The sequence below is a fragment of the Pleurodeles waltl genome, chromosome 1_2 (genome assembly GCF_031143425.1).
Source record: "Pleurodeles waltl isolate 20211129_DDA chromosome 1_2, aPleWal1.hap1.20221129, whole genome shotgun sequence".
NCBI lineage: Eukaryota > Metazoa > Chordata > Amphibia > Caudata > Salamandridae > Pleurodeles > Pleurodeles waltl.
In genome coordinates this window covers 384620233-384643365 of record NC_090437.1, presented here as the reverse complement: position 1 = coordinate 384643365, position 23133 = coordinate 384620233, and positions in this window count along the sequence as shown.

Below are 23133 nucleotides of genomic sequence, written 5' to 3'. Positions count from 1 at the left end.
CACTATGCCAGACTCCTCAGTTTGTCTAGTTTTCAGAAATGTCTGGGTCAGGTAGGTTTCACCAGGTGACGGCCTACTGAAGCCAAAAAAGTGCAACCATTCACTATGGCAAGTGGGACAATATTGTCCCACTCTCTTAGCCCATCCTTAAAAACAAGCACCCAAAAGAATCAAATGTCCTCTTGCTTGCCATTGAGATATGGTGTTTTAGGCCATTGGGGAGCAGAAAGTCTTTTGAAGTTTTAAGGGCCAGGGTGGTGCTGGATGTCAGGATGACTCAGACCCACACCATTATTGCATAAAAAATATTCCTGCCATATAGTGGGCTTTGTCCCCCACCCGGGCAAAGTGGGGGAAATCCCTCTGTCATCCTTAGGAGTGCAGAAAGACTGTGAGTGCCCCTTTTGGGGTGGGAGTGTGTGGCCGATGCCTGGGTACTTTGCCTACCACTCCTTTCTTTGCCCCAAATGTACAACTCCTCATGTCTAGTGGGCTTTCTACCATCTGGGTTGGTAGATTTATGGTATCCTCCTCTAGTAGGGCAAATCTCCTATCTGCCCCCCGGAGGGCAGCGAGACACTGTGGCACCTTCTGGGGTAAGAGTACTGCTCTATGCCAGGGTAGACAGCTCAATCCTTTTGTTTGTTTGGTGCCATTTTTAATTCCTTGTCTGCCTAGTTGGCTTTCTGCACCAACTAGTGGCAAATGAGGACAAACTCCCTGTCTGCTCCTGGGGGGCAGAAAGACTAGTTGGTTACCCTTTTGGGGTGGGAGTATGGCTAATGCCAGAATGCAACACCTGCACCTCTTTCCCATTGGGCCAAATACAAAACCCCTAATGTCTATTGGGCTTTCTATCACCCGAGAGGAACATTTGGGACAACCTCCCTAATTTGGACAAAGCACTTATCTGCCCCAACAGGGGAAGAAGGTCACTATTGCCCCTACTAGGGTGGGGATATGGCTCGATGCCAGGGTAGACCACCCACTCCTTTTGTTTGTTTTGGCACCATTTTGAATTCCCTGGTGTCTAGTGGGCTTTCTCTCTCCCTGAGGGAAGGCAGATTAGGGCAAACCTTCAATCTGCCCCTATAGTGGCAGAAAGACTGTTTCATCCCCTTATGGGGTGGAGCATGGCCATGCATATGGTGGGCAGCTGTACTACCTTTTAAAAAAAATCCCTGGTGGCTGGTGGAATTGTGGGCAATCACCCCCATCAACCGCAACGTGAGGAGGGGCGGCAGAAGGATTGCATCATTTTTTGGGATTGGGCATGGCCATGCCCATGGTGGGAAACCATCACCCCTATGATATTTTCAATCAAGGTTTCTCTGCTGTCCTGAGGGCTTTCTGCACCCCTGGGGGAGCAGATTGGGGGTAATCACCACCATCCTCTAACAAGAGGGACAGAAAGACTGTAGCACTTTTTTGAAGTGGGGAAATGGTCAAGCTTATAGTGGGCAACCCCTATGTTTTTCCCCTATATTTCCCTGATGTGTAATGGGCTATTGCCTCTCTCCACCCCCAGGGGAGATAGATTGTGCAGGCCCCCAATCTGCCCCCCAAGTGGGACAGAAAGACTGTTTCACCCCTTTGTGGGATGGGGACACTGCCATGCCCATTGTGGGCAGCCTCAGCCCCTAAGTTATTTTGTAAGAAAATGTCCCTGGAGTCTACTGGGCGTTCTGCACTGCAGGGGGTAGAAATACTTAAATATTTGAGGGGTTGGAGGGGAGCAGAAGCCTTTGCCTAAGGGGTCGCTCCCCCATATTCCTGGTGTCTAGTGAGTGTACCCCTGCTTGGGGGTTAGTGGAGATACATTGGAAAAGGGAAAGCACAGATGCAGTGAAAGTAGAGAAAAGCCCATTGCCTCGTTTCACTTTCACTCAACTAGTCATTAAGTCAGAGTGCTCTGCATGCTGATTGTCATTACAGGAAAAAAGAACACTCAGGCTGCTTAGGAAACGTTTCCCCAGCAGCTTGAGCTAAAATTAAATTAAGGAATCCCTCCAGTGCAAAGCACCACCGGATCCTTTATACCCCTCCCTGGTGCCAGCCAATGGCTGACAGATGCACTGGGGCGAGAGTGCTGGTGTCAGCCACTGGCTGATGGCTGCACATAACACAGTAACAACACCGCTCAACAAGAATAGAATACTTTTCTGGACAAAATTAATACTTTTCATTGGAACTGCAATTTATTTATTTTATAGGTCAGCAGGGAACAATATTTACATTGGCACCAGTTTTCTACAGGGCTGCTATACAATTGTAGGACAGTAACACTACTTCTCTAAAGGTTAGAGTGTTTTTATTGAGCAGTAGTAATACATCTCAACAGGGCTGCTGCACTTTGTATGGGCTGTACCAACACTATTCACCAGGGAGCTAGAACTATATTAAATATGTATGTTTTTTATTCTTCATACTACGCATATGTTGTTTGGAAGAGTGCAAATACGAGGTGCTACTGTCGAGTAGGCTCTCATTATTCTAATGAGACTACTGGATTTGGGTGGCAGATTCACCTGCACTGTGGGGGACTGAGTCTAACCCACTACAGGTGACACCTGTTGGCCCAATCTGGGTTTTGCTCTGACTAACTAGCAGTGGCTCATCTCTACCCAGGAGCAGGGATGATTGGGCAGCCAAGCGCATGAGACAATTGACTCCTCAGGGAAATCATGGTCACTCAGATCGCAGCCATTTCTCTCATTTACGTCAGTCTCACATATACAAGGACAATCACAAGCAGTACATGTTTCAATAAGGTTTTAATGAAGCAACTGCATCTTAGATAATAAAGCACGTACTGCAATAACCAGGACGATAAAATATGACAAGATTAAAATAGTGACGAGGAGAGTAAAGCATAAAAATAACGCTACCATATTGTCACTAAAATCATTAAAATAATTCCTACCTAGGCTTTGTTAGAGCACAGCATGTTAACCTCTATTTCTGCCCTTCACGTTACCCTGGGAAGACATCATCCCTCATACCTGAGCAAGAAGCCTGTAGTCTACATAAGCAGCTGTAGCGAAGTGTTCAACAATCAGCATACGGTCGTGGTCATCTGTCTATAATCTCCCTCTAACGTGTATGGGACAGAGAAGTGTTTTTATAATAAAACAGCTGGTGTTCTGAGAAAATGTCCCTACATTCGGATGTATACGTTTCTATGAACACTGGAGACAAAGGGTTACCACGTTTACTGGCAACCTATCTTATTGCAGCTTTGAAAAAAGCACAGAATGAAAGAAATGTCTTGTTTAAGAACGCAGTGCTGACCTAGGCAAAAAACAGCTAGGTTCAAAGAAATAAAACAATACCACAAATGTGTTTATTGTTAAAATAATAACTGAATCGAAATAAAATTTATCTAGGTTAAAGTGTACAGTGGCAGGCCTAGTTTGCTAAAATACTGAGTATGAAGCTATAACTAAAATGGCTACACAACACCCTCCCATTGCCGGTTTAAAGGAGTTTAAAGCCTAATTATGGATAAAAGCTACTAAAACTCAAGCTAAGATATATATGTAAGAATCTCAATAATGACAAGTTAAAAAGTCACTTGAGCATGTATAAAAAGGACAATTTAAAATGTTAAATGTGGCGTAAAAAGCTGACTTTCAAGAGTCAGAGTCATTTTGGAAGTTGCCAATCAAATCCGGGATAAGTGAAGACAGGAAATCTTCCACTTTTGCAGCTGGTAAATTAGGAAATTCATCGCCAAGGAAACCCAAGGAGCATTTGTGTTCCAAAGCCTAAGCTCCAGCCAAGGCAGCAGCATTCCGTGGTGTCCCCAACATCGAATTTAGAGCTGCATCCTCCATGAAGGGCAACTCATAAGCAGCTTCCTGTAGCAAACGCACCCTCAACGTGCCTGTCTGGTAATGAGCCCTCAGCGAGAACATCAACAGATTAGCCTTCAATGAAAGTAAGCGCTGCGTAGAAAGCCAAACTTTCAGTGCATTTTCAGAAGAGCACAAGAAGCACCGAAACATGGGCTGTACACAATGCAAAACCGGTCTGAATGACAGAGACCAGTCACACTCCAATTGCTCCAGGAATGATGCTCCAAAATACTGCATCATGCGTTCACGACACAGCTGCGCTGGTGGGAGCACTTTCAGTCCTCCTTGTTGCGGCAGGACAGCCATTGCGCACAAACAGTAGCAATAGCAAGATGCCACCTATTATAGCCAATGCTATTGGAAATCCCCTGAAAATATTAAAGAATATTGAGTCAATGGCTCATGGTATTAAACCGAAAATAGAGGAGAAGGTGTGAACAAAACCAGAACCAACAGCCTTAAAGAAATTTGCAATTCCAGTAGTACTGGATGCGTTAAATATTCGTCCTACAAGCTCACTAAAGTGCCTTGGAAAGTTAGTACTTAAAAGGGACTGTATCTCTGCTGATGACCTTGTCACCTGAAGTGCATAGGTCTTGCATGCAGATGTGAGCGCCAAATGTTTGTGAAACAATAAAGCCTTGAGTCTGCTCAACTTGTCAAAATTCACATTTGAAGTAGTGATATGAGGCCAAATCTCCGCTTCTTCCCTGTGTCTTGTGGGTGGGAATAGTACATTCTTGCAGCATGTAACAATTTTAGAGACCCAAACAACATAAACTTTTCCGGCTTGCATCCCACAACAGTATTCACTATTGAGGAGGACATAGCTGCCATTTGAGAGCACATGGAATGCAGGTCTAATCAAGGGGACTGGAACTCCCTTCAGATAACAAGCCAAGTTTGCTGCCGAAGTGGTACACGCCCCGTGCAAGGACAGCTGTTTACCAACCATTGAATGGCTGACAGAAGTCTTGCATTCTCTACCGCTAAGACACACCTCTTTCATGCCACTGAGACATCTGTGCAAGAAGGGTAGCTCCCACACCTCATGGATGTAACTATCTCCTAGCCTTTCATATCTGCCTTCTGGAATGTGTTTTAAGCAAGACGTGAACTGAAGTGTTGAAATAGGCAGATTTATTACCCCCTGTATAAACCACTCAGCAGATGGTACTTCAGCCACAGTAAAAGGCAACTTTTCTAACTTTTCAATATTTAACAAGTCGCTTCTTTCTTAGTCATTAGTTGTTGTTGTTGTGTTAAATTAAATGTGGAAAACATGTCCCTTGTGCCCCTGCCTCAATGTTTGTAGTGTCCAACCCAAATGCATAATGGACCTTAGTTTGTATTATGTCTATTTCAGAAGAAACAATGGTGTTTAAGGTGTATATCCAGTAGGACAGGGTATTAATCCTATTATTATCTACAACAGCTAATGCCTTCTATAAGTTTTCCTGATCTATTTGCCTTAACCGGATAGCTTATTCTTGTTGGGAAAGCTTCCAAACTTCATTATAGACTGCATATAACAAAGGCTTTCTATGTTGTTTTCTGGGGCCTAGCAGGAAATCATGTAAGTCAGTGTTATTAGACATGAGACTGAGGTGTTCTCTAACAGCATCTAGTGAGGAACTCTTCAACCATTGCTGGCATAGTTTCCCTACACTGTATGTTGTTACTATATCCGCATGTTTGGATGACACATAGCAAGGGTCCGGCCTACTTGTTCTAAAAAACCCTGTGGACTTTATAAAACGTTTATGACACCCATTGGTATCTATTAGTCACAATAACCACCCACCAGGACGTGACACTGAAGCATTAAATGTGCCATTCTGGACCCATTCATCAAGCTGATCTTCACTTGCATTTATATACTTTTGCCATTTAAAACTTTGCTGGGGCAAGAATACTGGGCACATTCAAATCCTTAATTTTTGCTACGCCTAAACAACTTGTGTGTTGTACAGTGTCAGTTAAAAATATCATTTGCACTGGTATCAGGCATGCTCAAAACAAATCTTCCTTCCCCCTTCCTTGCAAATTTCATGTTCCGCACACAATTTTTAAGTCACTCGACTTCCGCCAATATTCATAGCCTTCCATAGCCAACCGGTAAACAAAGGAATCTAAATAAATGAATTTCGTATCTGTCAATAATATATGTGCATTTTCCATCAATGGCAATTTGATATAATATGACTCAGTATTTTAACATTGTGCCCAGAAAACTATGACAATTTTTCAGAATATGTTTTAGAACTCCCTTGTGGTGGAGTTGGACAATGTTCCCATTGTGTGTAATTAAAAATAGTCTTTGGGGTACCTGCTCTGTGAATGAAATGGTGCCCATAATAATTATAGCAAAACATACCACCATAATTCTCTTTAGATTGATAAACATCCTCACTTTCAAATACAGGGAAATACTGCAATTCATTCATCACAAAATCAACTGTTTTCACATCCCAATCATCAGAAACAACTCAGGGTATTATTACATTGTTCATAGAAAGTTTAAACACATATTGTATTTAAATGACCTCCGTGGGGCCGTATATATATCAAATGTGTCTTTATCACAAACAATCCCATCAGGAATCGGTATAGTGGAAATGTTCACGAAAGACAAGTCTCTGCGGACCTTGTGAGAAGAAAAATTGGGTTTTAGGACCTCATCCACCAGTTCAACTGTTGATCTTTCAGGAAGAAAATGACCACGTATTAATAGAAAACGTGTTATGACAAAGCCAATTTAAAGGAGGAAAGCTAATACGGTCAAGGAAAGCCACAGATAGTTCCATGGGAAAATAAAATAATTTGTTTTAAGCCAGTTTATCAGCTTACGTGTTTTTGGTAATTCAGATGTAGAAGAGGCACATCTGAGAAAGTGTAATTGATGTCAGTAAAGTATCCAGAAGCAATTTGTGCAAAAGCTGGAGCCGTATTTGAAGGAGGAGAACCGGTAGGGGTCTTCCGCGGTGGTTCATAGTAAATAATGCCATCCGTCTGTGTTGAAGTTGTGTCAAATCGATCAGTACTTCCAATAATGTTTGTTGTAACAGATGTTAGTGGAACTAATGCAAGATCATTTCCACCCTCCCCAAGCTCGGAAAGGTGTCAGCGTTGCTGCTCAAAACTTGATGAGAGATGTCTTGACCAGTAGTGAGAGGGATTCAGGAACTACTGGCTGCTCCTCTTGGTCTGCTGTGCAGGATCGGCCACATGGAGTAACTTGACATTGTCGATAGATACAAAGCGATTTTCTTTAGCACCAGCCAACGCTGGTAGAATGACAGTTCTCGTACCATGTATTCCCAAGACTAGGACCAGTGCACGATAAGAAGGACTGAACTCCTTTTTCACAGCAACATTTTCACATACAAGATCCCCAACTTTAGTAATCCAGCCGGTAGATGTTATTGGTACATCCTTAATTCCTGCAGAGGCAGCACTGCAGAAGTGTTGTCATCTCGGAACTGTTGTAATTCCTGCAAGACAGTAACACGTTCATTTGTGTCAAAAGGTGTTTCTGCCACCTCCACTCCAGGACCATCAGGATCTGGAACATACATTTGAGTTCCAAACAGGCACTCATATGAAGTACGACCCCCCAAGGACCTTCTAGGCAGATTGTTAAGTGCTCTCCGGATTCCATACAGGTAATTAAGCCAACTATGACCCGTACCTAAGACTCCGGCTGTTAAGGACTGCTTTAAATCACGGTTTTGTCACACCAGTACACTATTTCCCTCGGGATGAAATGGAGACAAGTAATGGAGTTGGACCCCTAATGAAGCCATGGCGTCCCTGAATTCCCTTGAGGCAAAAGCAGGGCCCTGGTCCGGGTGGAAAGCCGCAGCTGCATATGTGCAGATAAAGACTTGCAAATCTTTAATAACAGTCTGAGCATCAGCCGAGCATTGTGGCCACACCCATAGAAATCTGAAGCAAGAGTTAACAGCGACTAAATGTATTTGTATGCACTGTCCGGTTTTAGGGGACCACAATGGTCCAAGTACACACATTATAAAGGTTTGCTGGGAATTGGGAGGGGTGTCTGCGGTAGGCGTTTGATGGTGGAACCCTTAATCTGTTGGCAGATGTCATAACAAAGGACATACTGCTTGGTCTGTTTGTATAGACCTGGCCACCAATAATGTTCTTGCAATAATGCTATTGTAGCCGCCACACCAACATGGACAGATGCAACCCCCTCATGCTATGCTTTAATCAATTCTGATCTCATGTCTTTGTAGGGAATTACTCGAACTCCCACGCCTGGTATTTTTACTTCGGCACCAAGGAAGCCTCCCATGCTTTTGGATAGGGCGTGCCTTCAGCTGTGGCTTTCAATACATCCCATATGTCATCGTCCGGTTTCGTTCCAGAATGGGTTACTGCAGCAACAGCAACCGTAGCTATTGCTGATTTGGCTGCTTCATCAGGCAGTGTATTTCCAGCAACGTGTATTCTAATGCGCTGGTGTGCAAATGTATGTACAGCATGGACATTCGGTAGCATTTCCTTTAGATCTGCTATTTTCCCCCGCATAAGTCTCTGTTTAACGGTGTTGCCTTTAGAATCTCTGAACACATTCTGACGCCAGTAATGCAGGTATTCATTGAAGGACAGGACACAGTAATACGAATCACAGACGATTAGTGTTAGCTGTGCAAGATCCGGGTGTTCCAGAGCCATAACCAGAGCCTTTAGCTCTGTTAGTTGTGCTGTGCAATCCCCTAAGGTTTGCGTGAATGTATGCTGGGGACAAAATTTATTATCCTCCATGTAGCCACTTACGACTGCGCAAGCAGCTGAGCATTGATGCTTTGTGCCTATTGTAGGTTGTGCTGAGCCATCGGTGTACATGACTCTTTGAAATTGATCAATAGGCAGTATATCTGCTGGAACTGGGTATTCTAGTTCATATTGCAAAATTTCTTGAGTTTGTAATTTTGGGTCAAAACTCTAGTCAACATCAGTGGCTGTCAAAGACGTTGCCCACTGAATCCAACGTGGATGTAATGCTTTAGCGTTTGGAACGCTGGCTTTGGTAACAGCCTCAAGGGCTGGAATTGGAGAAACAACAATAATGCGTTTCCCCTGGGATATTGGTCTTTCTTTAATGATGCCTATCTGAACAGCAGTGAGAATTTTCTCAGTGGGAGCAAAGCGTAGTTCTGGTGCTGAATACAAATGTGATTTGTAAGCAATCGGGACTGTCTCAACCTCATAGAAAGTTACATAGATGAAACCAATGGCACCAGCAATTACTCTGATGACCAGATGTCTTTTGTTGTCCCTTGTATATAAGTGTTGTGCTGCAAGCATGTCTGTTTGCAAAGCTCTTAAAATGCGTGTGTGTTCCACAGTCCAGAATGTACTGGAAAAGTCAGGATGTATTAAGTCCTATAAAGGTTTTATACGTGATGAGTAATCTGAAATGTAAATTCTGCCGAAATTCAGGAAACCCAATAGGGACTGGAGTTTTTTAATGGTATTTTGAGGTTGTAATTGTGCACATTTTTCTAAGAACTGTGGTGCTAAGCTCTTTCCTTCACCTGATAATTCGTATCCCAAAAACAGGACACTAAGGAAGGCTTTTTTTTATTTTTTTTTATTGAATTTATAGCCAAATTCAGCAAATCCTACAACAATGTAGGCTACCTGTCCTAGATGTTGCAGTAATTCATCATCCATGGAATAAATATAATCTATATAGGACAATGCTTCAGGGTCGATGTCGTGCAGTATTGAAGTCACACAAGCCGCAAACAGTTCTGGAATGTTCATGTACCCCTGGGGTAAATGACAGACTTTTTTTCTGGGAGCCTAGTACGCTGAAACTTGTTAAGTCTCTATTATTAGGTGCTATATTTTGGCAGAAGAAACCATTGGAAATGCCCAGTGTGGTTTTGTATTTTTTGCCCACTATGTTGTTCATAAGTGCTGTGCTATGTGAGTTTTGTTTAGCATATGTGCGTTCATGACTGTTTAAGTGTCTGTAGTCTAAGACTGTTCTGCATGAATGGTCCGGTTTAGCTACTAGGAATAAGCGATTATTCATTGGTGAGACACAGGGTTCGATTACGCCCTGGTACTCCAGTTGTGTGAGGATTTCCCTCACGGGTGCTTTTGCATCATGTTTAATTGGATATTGGGGTTGTGGTTGATTTTCAATAGGGATTACCTGATAGGGGGAGTCTTTATCCTACCCTACACGGTTGCAATATAACGCGGGTGCCTGAGCAATGCCCAATCGATGGCATAGGATTCTGAAAGCTCCTCAGGAACATGGGGCGAGAAAGGTTTGATAACATCTTCCCAATATGGGCAAGTATGGACAAAGTCAGGTCGACAATCCCTTCCGGCCAATAGAATATCGTATATATTTACAAGGCGGTCCCAAAAGTTTGCGTCGCTTGTGCGCTCAATGTCTCCTTCTAACTATAACATTACCTTGTACACCCTAGCAGGTGTGGAGACAAGCATGTCCGCAGTTTCAACTTGTAGGAAGTCATCAGTTGCTTTTACCTCCAGATGCTCTAGAAGATTCCAGCAAACTATTGTGATCTCTGCCACGCTGCCTAATAGTGCCAATGCCCACTTCTTGTTCTTCAATAGAGCCCTCTTCTTGAGTGCCATGTCGAACTGCAACTGCTGCCACTTTTTTTCCTTTTCAACTGGGGTTTTTGCTGGGGAAGTTTCTCTTCTTTTTTAACAGAAACTTCTGTTAAGCGTTGTGATTCCTATCTCGGTTTCACATACTCAGTTCTTCGCTCTGACTGCCCAACTCTCTCACTGCTTTTTTCCGGTGAGTCCTGAAAGGAACAAGATTGGCATGTATCAATATGTTGATATCTGTCAGGGTTTTTTATATTATCTCTGTTTCTGAGATGATATCTATTTTGTGGGGTCTCCGTAGGCAGAGATTCTCCCCTTTCTTTTTTAGGTGTTTGTTGGTTTTTAGCCCAGCGTTTCTTAGTACCCTCATGAGCTTGCTTGGTAGTTAGATTTAACCTGAAGTTGTGGTTTTGTTGGTCTGGCCCTCAGACTATCTCGACCAATGCTAGAGTAGGTCTCTGCGATAATCTTTGGCAGCTCACGTTTTTGATCCTGTGGAGGAACATCCAGGAGACGCATTCGCACTGCTACTGCAACTGCTTCCCTTTTAAGGTTACTTAATATAATTGAGGATACTGTGACAAAATTACCCATTAGTTGCATCCCCAAGTCCAGGGCTGGGGCAGCACTGTATTCATCTTGAATTTGTTTCAACACTTCTGGTAAATTGGCAAGCGTTGGTGTACTGTGTGCGGTAGTATAGTGTGGCAAATACTGTGCCCCATGTATTACAGTTATCTATTGTTGGAACCATCCCAAATGGCAAGCACATAGGTAATATTCTATACTTATCCTGAGGTCCCGTATGGGGACATACTGCTTCTAATGCATATATTTTTTGAGCTAATCAAAATGGAATTTCTTCTAGTTTGGCGGGTACTTTACCCATGATCAAATGTACAGTCGCAGGATTGATGCCTAGCTTTACTGCATGTGGTCGGGCCAAGTAGGACCATCATTACTTAGAGGAACTAACCTAACATTAAATATTGTTTGGGGTAGGACGCCATCAAGCCAATTATTATATTCTTCATAAGATATGCATATGCTTTGTAGTGTGCAGGTATATTTGCAGGTGTATTATGGTAAAATGTATTTGTGTTCCCATCAGCTGCTGGAAATGTGACCCAAGAGTAGACAATTTCTGTTCTATAGGCTGGATGAGCCTCAACAACAAATGTAATTGGACTCCCCTGGGCCGTTAGACCATGTGCCAATAAATGTGCAGTAAGGGGTGGTCGCATATTGACTGCAAATCCTGCTCACTGCGGGTTTGCCATGATGAATAGTTAATTTTGTTCAGAGATAAGCACACCAAATGGGGATTATCCTTTTAGAGTTCAAGCTGGAACAACTTACAGCGTTAGTTAGGTACTCCCTACTTAGCTAAGGAGGAAAATCCTCAGTACCACGGACGTCCCCGTATATAGTGCTGAGGTGTCTTTGTATGAAGTGAGACAGAGATAGTCAATAGGACCTGAAAATTAGAGCCTGACCAAACGTTGGTGGTGCCATGTCACATAGGCTCTCCTTATTCTAATGAGACTACTGGATTTGGGCGGCAGAATCCCCTGCAATGTGGGGGACTGAGTCTAACCCACTACAGGTGACAGCTTCAGCCCAATCCGGGTTTTGCTCCGGCTAACTAGAAGTGCTTCATCTCTACCCAAGAGCAGGGCGCATGACACAATTGATTACTCAGGGAAATTGTGGTCACTCAGATCTCATCCGTTTCTCTCAGTTACATTAGTCTCACAAATGCAAGAACTAACAGAGGCAGAATATAGTTCAATAAAATTTTATTGAGGTAACTTCATCTTAGATAATAAAGCATGTACTGCAATAACCAGGACAATAGAACATGACAGGATTAAAAACATCATCACTCATACCTGAGCAAGAGGCCTGTAGTCTGCATAAGCAGCTGTAGCGAAGCGTTCAGCAATCAGCATACAGTTGTGGTCATCTGGCTGTAATCTCCCTCTAACATATATGGGACAGAGAAGTGTTTTTATAATAAAACTTCTGGTGTTCTCAGAAAATGTCCCTCCCTAAGAATGTGGATGTTTCTATGAACACTAGAGACAATGCAGTACCATGTGGCAACCTATCTTATGGCAGCCTTGAGAAAAGCACAGCGTGAAAGAAATGTCTTGTTTAAGAACGCAGTGCTGACCTAGGTAAAGAACAGCTAGATAGAGAGAAAATAAAACAAGACCGCAAATGTGGCTATTGTTAAAATAATAAACAAAGCTGAATAAAATATATCTAGGTTAAAGTGCACAGTGGCAGGCCTAGTTTGCTAAAATAACGTGTATGAAGCTATAACTAAAATGGCTACACAACACTACTATTACTAAGAGGGATGGAGAACTGAGTTTGATTTAAAAGGTTGCAAACTATGAACCTGCATATCAGTGGCAAGAGCTTGGCTCAATGAGAAACCTTAGTACCTTGCATCTGAACCAGCACTTTTCAGCAGCTCAGCTATAATTTTCATTGAGAGTAGCAAAACCTCCCAGCAGGGATGCCATATTTGTATTATACAATGCAAATATTTCTCCGGTCAGGTGACCATATGAATAATGCCATCACATTTTTTAGGAGGTCTGGACTGTGTTATTTGCAGAGTATTAGTGCTTCTCTGCATAGCTGGTAAGTTTTTTAATAGAAATGGCAACACATCTGTAACTATACTTTTCATGGAAAGTAAAAACATTTCTCAGCAGATTTAATGTACTTTTTGAAGAAAGCACCAATACTTTTTATCAAGCCTAACATCACCTTTTTGAACACTACCAACATTTCTCAGTCAGAAGAAGGATTTCTTATAGACAAGACTAATACTTCTCAGGAGGGCTGGCATACATTTAAGTGGACAATATAAGAACTTCACAAACATTCTAATGCTTCAGCATCAGCACTTCTCATCTGAGCTGTCATACTTTACAAGGACCTTATCAACTCTTCTGACCAACATTGCTGTTCCTTTATCTCAAAGTACCAATGTTTACCAGCAAAAGTGTTTTACATGTAATGGAATAGTGCCAGCACTTCCCCATCAGCAAATAAATCTGCATGGACGTTACCACAAAATCTCAGCAGTGCTACTATAATTTTTATTGGAAGGTTTCAGTGTCTCTTGCCATATGTGAAAGTAAAACGATTCCCAAGAGCTCTCATTTTCAAATGTGTTAGTTTTGTCATGAACTCCTGAAAAGATGGTTTGAAGCTCAGATTTGTCTGTGATGGGCAGGCTCAAACTCTCACATTGTAGAATTAAAATTCCATTCTTCTGGGGCTCACAATATGATTGCCAATTTAAATTAAGTTCAATCAAACAATCAATCAATCAATCAATTAAACAAATTTCTTAAGCGCACTACTCACCCGGCAGGGTCTCAAGGCACTGTGGGGGAGGCAGTTACTGCCCAGACAGCCATGTTTTGAGGTGCTTTCTGAAGGTTCGGAGGTCCTGGGTCTTGCGTAGGTTGGTGAGAAGGGAGTAACAGGCTTTGGTGGAAAGGTGGGAGAAGGATCTGCCGCCAGGGGTGGTGCGTTGGATGCGGGGGACTGTAGCGAGGGTGAGGTCGGTGAAGCGGAGCTGTCGAGTTGGTTTGTGGAAGTTGATTCTTTTATTGCGGTAGGCCGGTCCGGTGTCATGGAGGGCTTTGTGAGCGTGGACAAAGATTTTGAAAATGATCCTTTTGTTGATGGGCAGCCAGTGTAGGGATCTGAGGTGGGCAGAGATGTGTTTGTGACGAGGGAGGTTGAGGATGAGATGTGCGGCTGTGTTCTGGATTCGCTGGACTTTTCTCTGAAGCTTAGCTGTAGTCCCTGAATAGAGGGCGTTGCCATAGTCCAGTCTGCTGCTTATGAAGGCGTGGGTGACCGCTCTTCTTGTTTCTAATGGAATCCATTTGAAAGTCTTGCGTAGCATGCAAAGGGTGTTGAAGCAGGAGGATGATATGGAGTTGATTTGCTGAGCCATGGAGAGAGATGAGTCCAGTATGATGTCAAGATTGCGTGCGTGGGTGGTGGGTGTTGGGGGTGGTCCAAGGGTGGGGGGCCACTAACAGTTGTTCCATGCTGTCTTGTTGGGACCGAAGATGATGATCTCGTTTTTTTCTGAGTTCAATTTGAGGTGGCTTGCTGTCATCCAGTTAGCGATGGCGAGGAGTCCAGTGCGTAGGTTATTGTTGGCGGTAGATGGGTTCCACGTGAGGGAAATGATGAGCTGATGTCGTCAGCGTATGAAATGATGGTGAGGCCGTGGGGGCAGATGATGTTAGCGAGAGGAGCCATGTACATATTAAAAAGGGTGGGGCTGAGGGAAAATCCTTGGGGGACCCCACAGATGGTCTTGATGACTGTAGCCTGGAAAGGAGGGAGGCAAACTCTTTGGCTTCTTTCGGAGAGGAAGGAGGTGAGCCAATCCAGGGCTTTGTGGTGAATTCCAGCATCTATATACGTTATAATCAATGCATCAGAAGATACTCTCTGGAAACGGTAAGGGAATTTTTTTTATGAAAGATAGATTGCCATTATTCATTTTTTTTAATGTCATTTTTAAAGAGATGAGAAATCTGCTGATATTATTTCATCCCCCACTCTTTAAAGATTAAAGACACATGAGAAATAATATCAGCTTGTTAGAGTGTTGCGCTCCACTTTGTTACTTGAGACCTCTATAGCACAAACCCATATCAAAATACTTTTTAAAATGTGTTTATTAAGAGTTCTTTTCAGAAATACGGAGATTGAAACATAAGAATAACAGTAACAACAAAAATAATTATAGTGGATGACATCATGGATTTGTCCTCACTAGAAGTACATGGTACAACCATGAATATAAGCGAGAGGATAGGAGTAGTGGTGTGCATCGTGTACAGGAAAAGTGAACCTCTGAATCACAAAAAAAAAATTCATAGGATGGAAAAAAGGAAGGGGATATAAGGGTTAAGGGAGGCCGTGTAGGAGCCTGCAGGTATATCCCATATCAGCATACTTACTGCAGTTAGAAAGTACTAGTTTCTCCCAGACAGTACCTCTTGTCCAAGGCTCTAGGAGCATGTAGATATTTGCAGCCAACTTCTCTTTGAATTATGCATTGAAAGTTTTGTTTTTTGCATTACAATTATGGCTTACAATCCAGAGAAGCTAGAGCGACGGAGAGTCAAATAATTGGGCTGTATGAAGTTAAATTGTAAACCAAGGAGTCATCTGGGTCAGTTGGTAACCATGGCTAAATCCAGGCAAAATATATTACCTAAAAAGCAGCACATCCTTAAACTGAGTGTAGCAATTTCAGATGTAATGTGCAGGACGTGCATTCCCATGGTAAGCACAAACCACCTCACCTGCTGTGCTACAGGTCAGGAAATGTACTACTACAATCCATTCAGCAGAGTCACTGTTCTCTGTTCACAAGATAGTGAAGGAGGCCCTAGTGTGAACATATCAAGTCCTGCTCACAAAACAATTGTAAATGATGGCATCCATGCCAGGTCATAAGTACACATTTGCAGCAGATTCACAAAACAAATACCACTTATGTAAGTGTAATGGATATCCTAGATACTAGGCACAAATTGGGGTTATTCATGAAAACCTGTTTCCCTCTGCCTAAGTCTGTGGGTACACTGTACGCATTGCTAGAGTATGTATGGATATGGGTTGGAAATCAGGAAAATTCCTGATTAAGCTTCCAAGTTTTTTCTCTATTTCAGTTTTTTCCAACACATCTCTTAGTCCTAAAACCCATTTCAATATTTGGTTGGGCAAAAGTAAACAACTTTTCATTTCACTTTTTGCAGTTTATGCATTTCCCCAACTTTGCGAGAAGTTTGGTGGAATAAAGTACGATTTTGGAAGAGAATGTTCTTATAAAAAGAATTTGTGACACAAATGTCTCCCTAAAAAGGTTTTCGAGCAGTCTGTACCCATAAACCTAAGAAGGCTTTCTACTTCTACTTCTGATAGGACATTTTGCAAACTTTGGAGTTGATTTAGTGTTTGTAGGAGAAGGTATTCCATTGCAAGGGAGGGGAGGTACTCTCTGCACCAAACAGAAAGTCTGTCCAACTCAATTACAGACAGGCAGACCTTAAGTATGTCAGCGATGGAGACTCATCAGTATCTGTTGCTGACATACTACTCTGACAGCCCTGTAGAGTAAGAACAGTTTGGACATTCTACCACTCACCCAAATTAGAGTGGGTGGTCAAGCAGACGGTTTTTACTCTGCCTTACTGCTGTGAGAAATGTGGTGGCAAGTGACAGTAAAAATGTGTAAATTACCCTCACACCAGGACAGAAAACTTCCACAGTGTAGGGGTTATTTGTTTTGTTTTTTTCTTCAAAATCAAAATCCTGCTTTTTTATTTTGTTTTTGAACAAACACAAAAAGTTGTTAACGGTTTAATGATAGTGATGTCATTTTGATTGTGCCGTCCATCAAACTTTTAATACATTGACAGGATCTTCCTACCAATGTTTACATATGTCCACAGGGCTGATTAACAACTCTTACTTTGGCAGGCAGAGGACCATCGTGTGGATGGAGTAAAGTACTCTAGCATACCGATGGACTCAACCTGTTAAACATTAAATCGGCCCCTTTGTAAAGATTGCAAAGATTCTGACTTTAAAAAAAAAGAAACTGAATGAATCTGAGAAGGATAATCCTCACAATATCCAATAGCTACAGAAGTTGGTGAGCTTTTCTACACTTTCAGCAATATTTACACCTATATCTTTCATATGTTGCAAAGTGTAGAGAACGTTTTTGCAAATGTTTTTAATTCACCACTAAATTAAGACTGAGTGTCGTTTGCATACTGTAACCCACTCTGTGTAACATAACTTGAAAATAAGGACTGCCTCTTATGCATGGGTGAGGAGACTCTGTACTCGTGTATCACATGCATTCTCATTTGTTTTCCCACTCTGTGCCTATGGAGTAAAGTATGCAGGCAGCAGTAGAAGTAAAGTTTTCTTAAGGCATGAGGATACATATATTTTTAAATCATATTTAGGAAAGATTCTGTGGGACAGAGAAGGACAGTTGAACGAGGCCTATCTGTTAAAGCCTGAACGTATCCATGATTTGCTGTTGTGAAGAAAAAGGCTCCTTGGTACTGTGCCATGTCTCGAAATATTTGAAAGCTTTGTGAGCTTTTTAACTTGTTGGGTGTTTTGCCAATAAACTGGCAGAATTGTACTATGAAGTTAATTATCCTGGTGTTTTTTTGTTTTTAAAAAAAATCATTTTCTGTAACTATTAGAAGGAGGGTTAAAATTGCTGGTACACCTGTCCTCTTCATGCTGTGTGAGATTACAAAACAACAGGCCTGCACTTAATCTCAATACAGCCTTGCTGGTCCCCTGCATATCAGAGGTGCAGCATGATAATTATGCAGGGACAGCTCCTCTGCAAAGTCGAAGGAGCATCGCCCTACTGGCTAGGGATAGCAGCTGAAAAATACAATGATATTTTAATATTGTTTAATTTTTCAGCTGCTGGCTCAGCCAGTGTGCAGGAAGGGGTGGGGCAGGGCCACAAGAGGCGGGAGGAAGAGAGGAGTGCTCTTAAGTACATGTCAGTTTGGCTGGTCGTCTAAGGCACTGATATGCTCACTTAGGTTTCTCCAAATCTGGCTGTGTTGCACAGCCTGGTTGGAGAAACAGCACAGGCTCCAGTGCAGTCTCAGACCAAGCCTCTCAGACAAACCCTGGTGCTGCTCTCATGCTACTTGTAGCACGAGAACAGTGTCAGGATTGCATGGAAAGTCTGTGCTGGAGCTCCGGGGACCATCAAAAGAGAAGAGGAGCTAGGCGGCTGACAGCGGGACAGTTAAGTCTTTTTTAAATGTATTATTTAATTAGCTCTTCATCCCCATCATCCACCCCTCCCCCACCCCTTTGAAATTTGCAGCAGCCGCAACTGTAATTATGTCATACCCCTCCTATATCAAAAGTAGTTTGTTTTAATCAATGAAGCTGGTCATTATGGAGTAAACCTTCTTGGCCACCTTCTGATGACTTAACTGAATGCCCAGCTCAGACACTTTAATGTTCAAATCTTAAGATTGGTCACCTTGTTGGAGTTCTTGCTGCCATGTAGGCCAGTCAATGTCATCATATTAGTCTGTAAGTGAGCGAAATGGGTGTATATCATTCAATAACAGGGCATGCAGGGGCCATTTTAAATATTGCGAAATGTATAGAGCCTGATGTACAAAACATTAGTTGCAAATCACTGGCTGCAACTTGCAGCCAGTATTTTTGTGACCAGTGTGTAATTTTGGAGACCAACTTACTAACTAATAGTCAGTTCACAAAAGTCATCCGGGGTGGGTCACAATCAAACCAGCATCCAGAGTATTAAGGAGGTATATTGTAAATTGTGACTTACTCCATCTGCGCACCATCACAGTGATGGTAGCCTGCTAAGGTCAGCAGATCAGCATGTCTATGTTAGTTCTTAAACAAAGTATTTTAACTTTTAATAAATGCAGCACATTTTCCTTAAAAGAACAGGAGTTGCACTTAAGAAACGATTTACCTCTTAAAAGAGTGTGCTTGAGGGTTGGCGGTGGTTACCTAGACAACAGCCCACTTCCCAATAAACCCTTTTTGATCACAAGGAGGAAGTTGTCCCATAGGATGGCTCCTTCCCTTTTACAAATGGCTTACCATGCGAACTTGGGAGCTGATAAATGTTCAATGTTTTGTGACAAGACTTTTGTAACCTACAACACTCCATTTCCAACTAACAATTCCTTTTAGAGCCACAGACCCGTTTTAGAAGTTGGTAATTATTTACTGACTCCTCAAATTGGGTTTTTCAATATTAAAAAAAAATGCTCACAGGCAGTGAAAGTGGATATTTGAAACTGTAAATACGTTTTGTACATCAGGCCCATACATCCATAACCAAAGTGGTCTACCGATCAATCAGGGGTTGTCAAGCGCCTCCTCAGATGGTCACAGATGACTTCCTTGACTCTTGGATTCTAAAAAGAGTTTTCAGGAAATTGGATGAGTAATAGGAGGCTTCTCTGAAATCGTTATAGTCGAGTAATATCACGTCACATATGCAAATGCAGAGCATGTTTACAGTAAATATTGGAGTTTATCATAAAGTATTTCTTTTTAATTACCTACATCATGGTCCGGGTGTTTGTTGGCATCAGACCGCTTTTTATTGTATGGTCAAATATCATTGAATAATGCAGATGAGTATAACTAAAAATATAAAACTAACACAGAGGTAGTAAAATATTATTACAAAGAAAAGCCAATATACACCGTAAAAATGTGGTATGACTTATTTTAAAGTAATGTATATTTGGAATAGAGTCCGAATCGACAGGTTAGTTACTAATTTAATAGAATTCTACTGGGAAGGAGCAATTGCTGAGGTGAAATGTTGGTGGTATGTTTCTTACTTGGGATTATTCTTGTGTATGGATGCAACTTCCAACTATTAGGGGATCACATAAGCAGTCAAGACAAATCAATGTTCATTCTATAGGTGTAAAAAAATGCACATGCACCATTTGGACATTTTTATGTTTCTCATATGGAGCTAGTTTTTTGTGTGTTTCTCAGTGGAGAAACCCTCAGCCTTCATCCTATACGAGGGCGCTTTCTTCCCATTAGCACACTGGAAACACACTTAGGTGGTCATTACAACCTCGGCGGTCTTTTAAGAAGACCGCCGAGGGACCGCCGTGCGGAAGACCGCCAGTAGTGGTGGTTTGCCGCTCGGCGTATTATGACCGTTGGCTGCCCTCCATCGTTTTTCCGACGGAGAGCCGCCAACAGCGATACCTGCGGGCGGCGGGGAAGTGGAGGTTGCTCCACCTCCACCGCCACGCCAACAGAACACCGCCGAGCTAATCACGTCCTGTGATTCTGCGCGGCGGTGTTCTGTTGGCGGTGTGGTGTTGGCGGAGCTGCCCCCATGGCTCCCGTCCCCTCCCGTCCCCTCCCAGAGGATCGACGGAACAGGTAAGTCGATCGTCCGTTAGGGGAGGGGGGTGGAGGGGTGTTGTGTGGTGTGTGGGTGCATGGTGGTGGGCGTCTGTGTATGTAGGGGGGTGTGTGTGCGCACGTGTATGCTTGCGGGGGTGTTGCGTGTTTCGGAAATGTGTGCATGTCTGTCTGTATGTATGTCTGTATGGATGTGTGCGTGAATGTGTGAATGTGGGTGTACGTGTCTGAGTGTGTGTGTGGATGTAGGCATGTATGTCGGTGTGTGTGCGTGTATGTGTGTTGGTGGTGCCTGAGTGCGTGTCGGGTGTGTATGTGTCAGGTAATGTCGGGGGTCGGGGTGGGGAGGGGGGCCCTGCCACCTTTGGGGGGTGGCAGGGGTGGTGGGGGGTGTAGGGGAGGGAGTCGGGGTGGAGTGTGGGGGAGACCCCTATCAGTGCCAGGGAAGGAATTCCCTGGCACTGATAGTGCTTACCGCCATGGATTTCATGGCGGTTCCTACCGCTGGAAATCCACGGCGGTAAGCTGGGTCACAATACCGGCGGCGGTATTGTCACGGCCGCTGGGCTGGAGACCCAGGTCTCCAGCCCAGCGGGCGGAACGGGGAAGCGGCGGATGACATGGCGGTAACCGCCATGGTACCGCCATGGTCATAATACTAAAAAAAAGACCGCCAGCCTGTTGGCGGTCTTACCGCCGCTTTAACACCATCCGCCAGGGTTGTAATGACCCCCTTACTCCTTTCCTTGACTATATAGTTTTGTGTATGTTGTCGGTGTGGAAAACAAAGAGTAAAAAGGTTGTGAATATCCACAGATCTGCCAATTGCGTGGTCTCCTGAATAATGCACATCATCCCCGCATTCCCATTTTTAATACCCTTCACACTAAACTTGAGAATGCAACAATTTCACCATACAGGTGACATTTCTGCACCTGCAAATTCTACTTGCAAACGTAACATTCCACCATTACCAGGTACGTGAATCATTGTTGTAACTTTGCAATTGTGCATTTGTGTTTTTCACACTCGAGTGGATCTAAAGAATAAAACTGGTTGAGAATTTGGTCCATCATTGTTTGGTTCCTTCTATTGTAACTTGGGTCCCCCAGAATGAGTATCTTGGCTGAACAGTAGAGTTGATCCTCCGCTTGATAAAAAGCAGGATTTCTTGAACACCTACATTTAAAATTGTCACCAATCCATTGACGTTCAGTCATGTGATTAAACTAAGAATCGTTACTTGTCTATTGTGTGTACCAGATCTATCATTCAAGGTGGCATTAACATAATTTGAATACACTTGAATCATTTTGGGAAGAGGAAGTGTTAGACTGGGCATCCTTGGCGTGGTCTCCCCTAACTTTTTGCCTCTGTTTCCCAGGTTGTTGATGTGTGCTGGACTCTGTTTTTGCTGTTTTTGTGGCACTTTTCCACCGCTATCCTGTGCTAAAGTGCAAGTGCTTCTATGTAAAATGTATGTGTAATTGGATTTCCATGATTGGTATATTTGATTTACTGGTAAGGCCCTATTACATTGCACTGGAGGTGCCCAGGGCCTGTAAATCAAATGCTACTAGTGGGCCTGCAGCACTGATTGTGCCACCCACATTAGTAGCTCTGTAAACATGTCTCAGACCTGCCACTATAGTGTCTGTGTGTGCAGTTTTAAACTGCCAGTTCGACTTGGCAAGTGTACCCACTTGCTAGGCCTAAACCTTCCCTTTTCTTATAGGTAAGACACCCCTAAAGTAGGCCCTAGGTAGCCCTTTGGGCAGGGCGTATGTTTAAGGTAGGACTTATACTAATGTGTTTTTTATGTCCTGACAGTGAAATACTGCCAAATTCGGTTTTCGCTGTGCTAGGCCTATCTCTCTAATAGCTTAACAAGGGGGCTACCTTTAAATATGATTAACGTGTAGATTCCCTTTGGGAGCAGATGGACATGTGGAGTTTGGGGGCTCTGAGCTCACAATTTTAAAATACATCTTTTAGTAAAGTTGGTTTTGAGATTGTGTGTTTGAAAATGCAATTTTTGGAAATTAGGCATTTTTTTGCTTAAACCATTCTGTGACTCTGCCTGTTTGTGGATTCCCTGTCTGGGTTAGTTTGACAGTTGGGCTGTTTGCACCTCTCTTTAGACAGTGACACAGAGGGAGCTGGGGTGTAGCCTGCCTGTCCTGATGAGCCATTGTGCTAGCAGGCAGGGTGTGAGTGGTCACTTACACCTGAAAAGGCTGTGCCTGCCCTCACATAATGCAGTCTCTAACCCCCTGGTGGGCCCCCCAGTCTGGTGCCTGGCCTGGGCAAGGCTGGATCTCACAAACAAGAGAGACTTTCCTTTAAAGTAGGCCTACTTCAAAAGGTCAAAATGGGTATAAGAAGAACACCCAAACCCCTGAAAAATTAGATCACTTCTGGAACACAGAAGAACCTCTGCCAGGAAGAAGAGCTGAGGAGAAGTGATGCACAGCCTGTGACTAGGCCTTGTTGAGCTACCCCGCAGTTGCTGATTCTGCCTGTGAAAGGGGACAAAGACTGGACTTTGCTGTGCATTCCTGCTTGTGTAGAAATCTCCATGGGCTTCACCTGAGCTTGCCTCCTGTTGTTGAAATCTTATGGCCGTCAAAGATTTCCCCTGCCA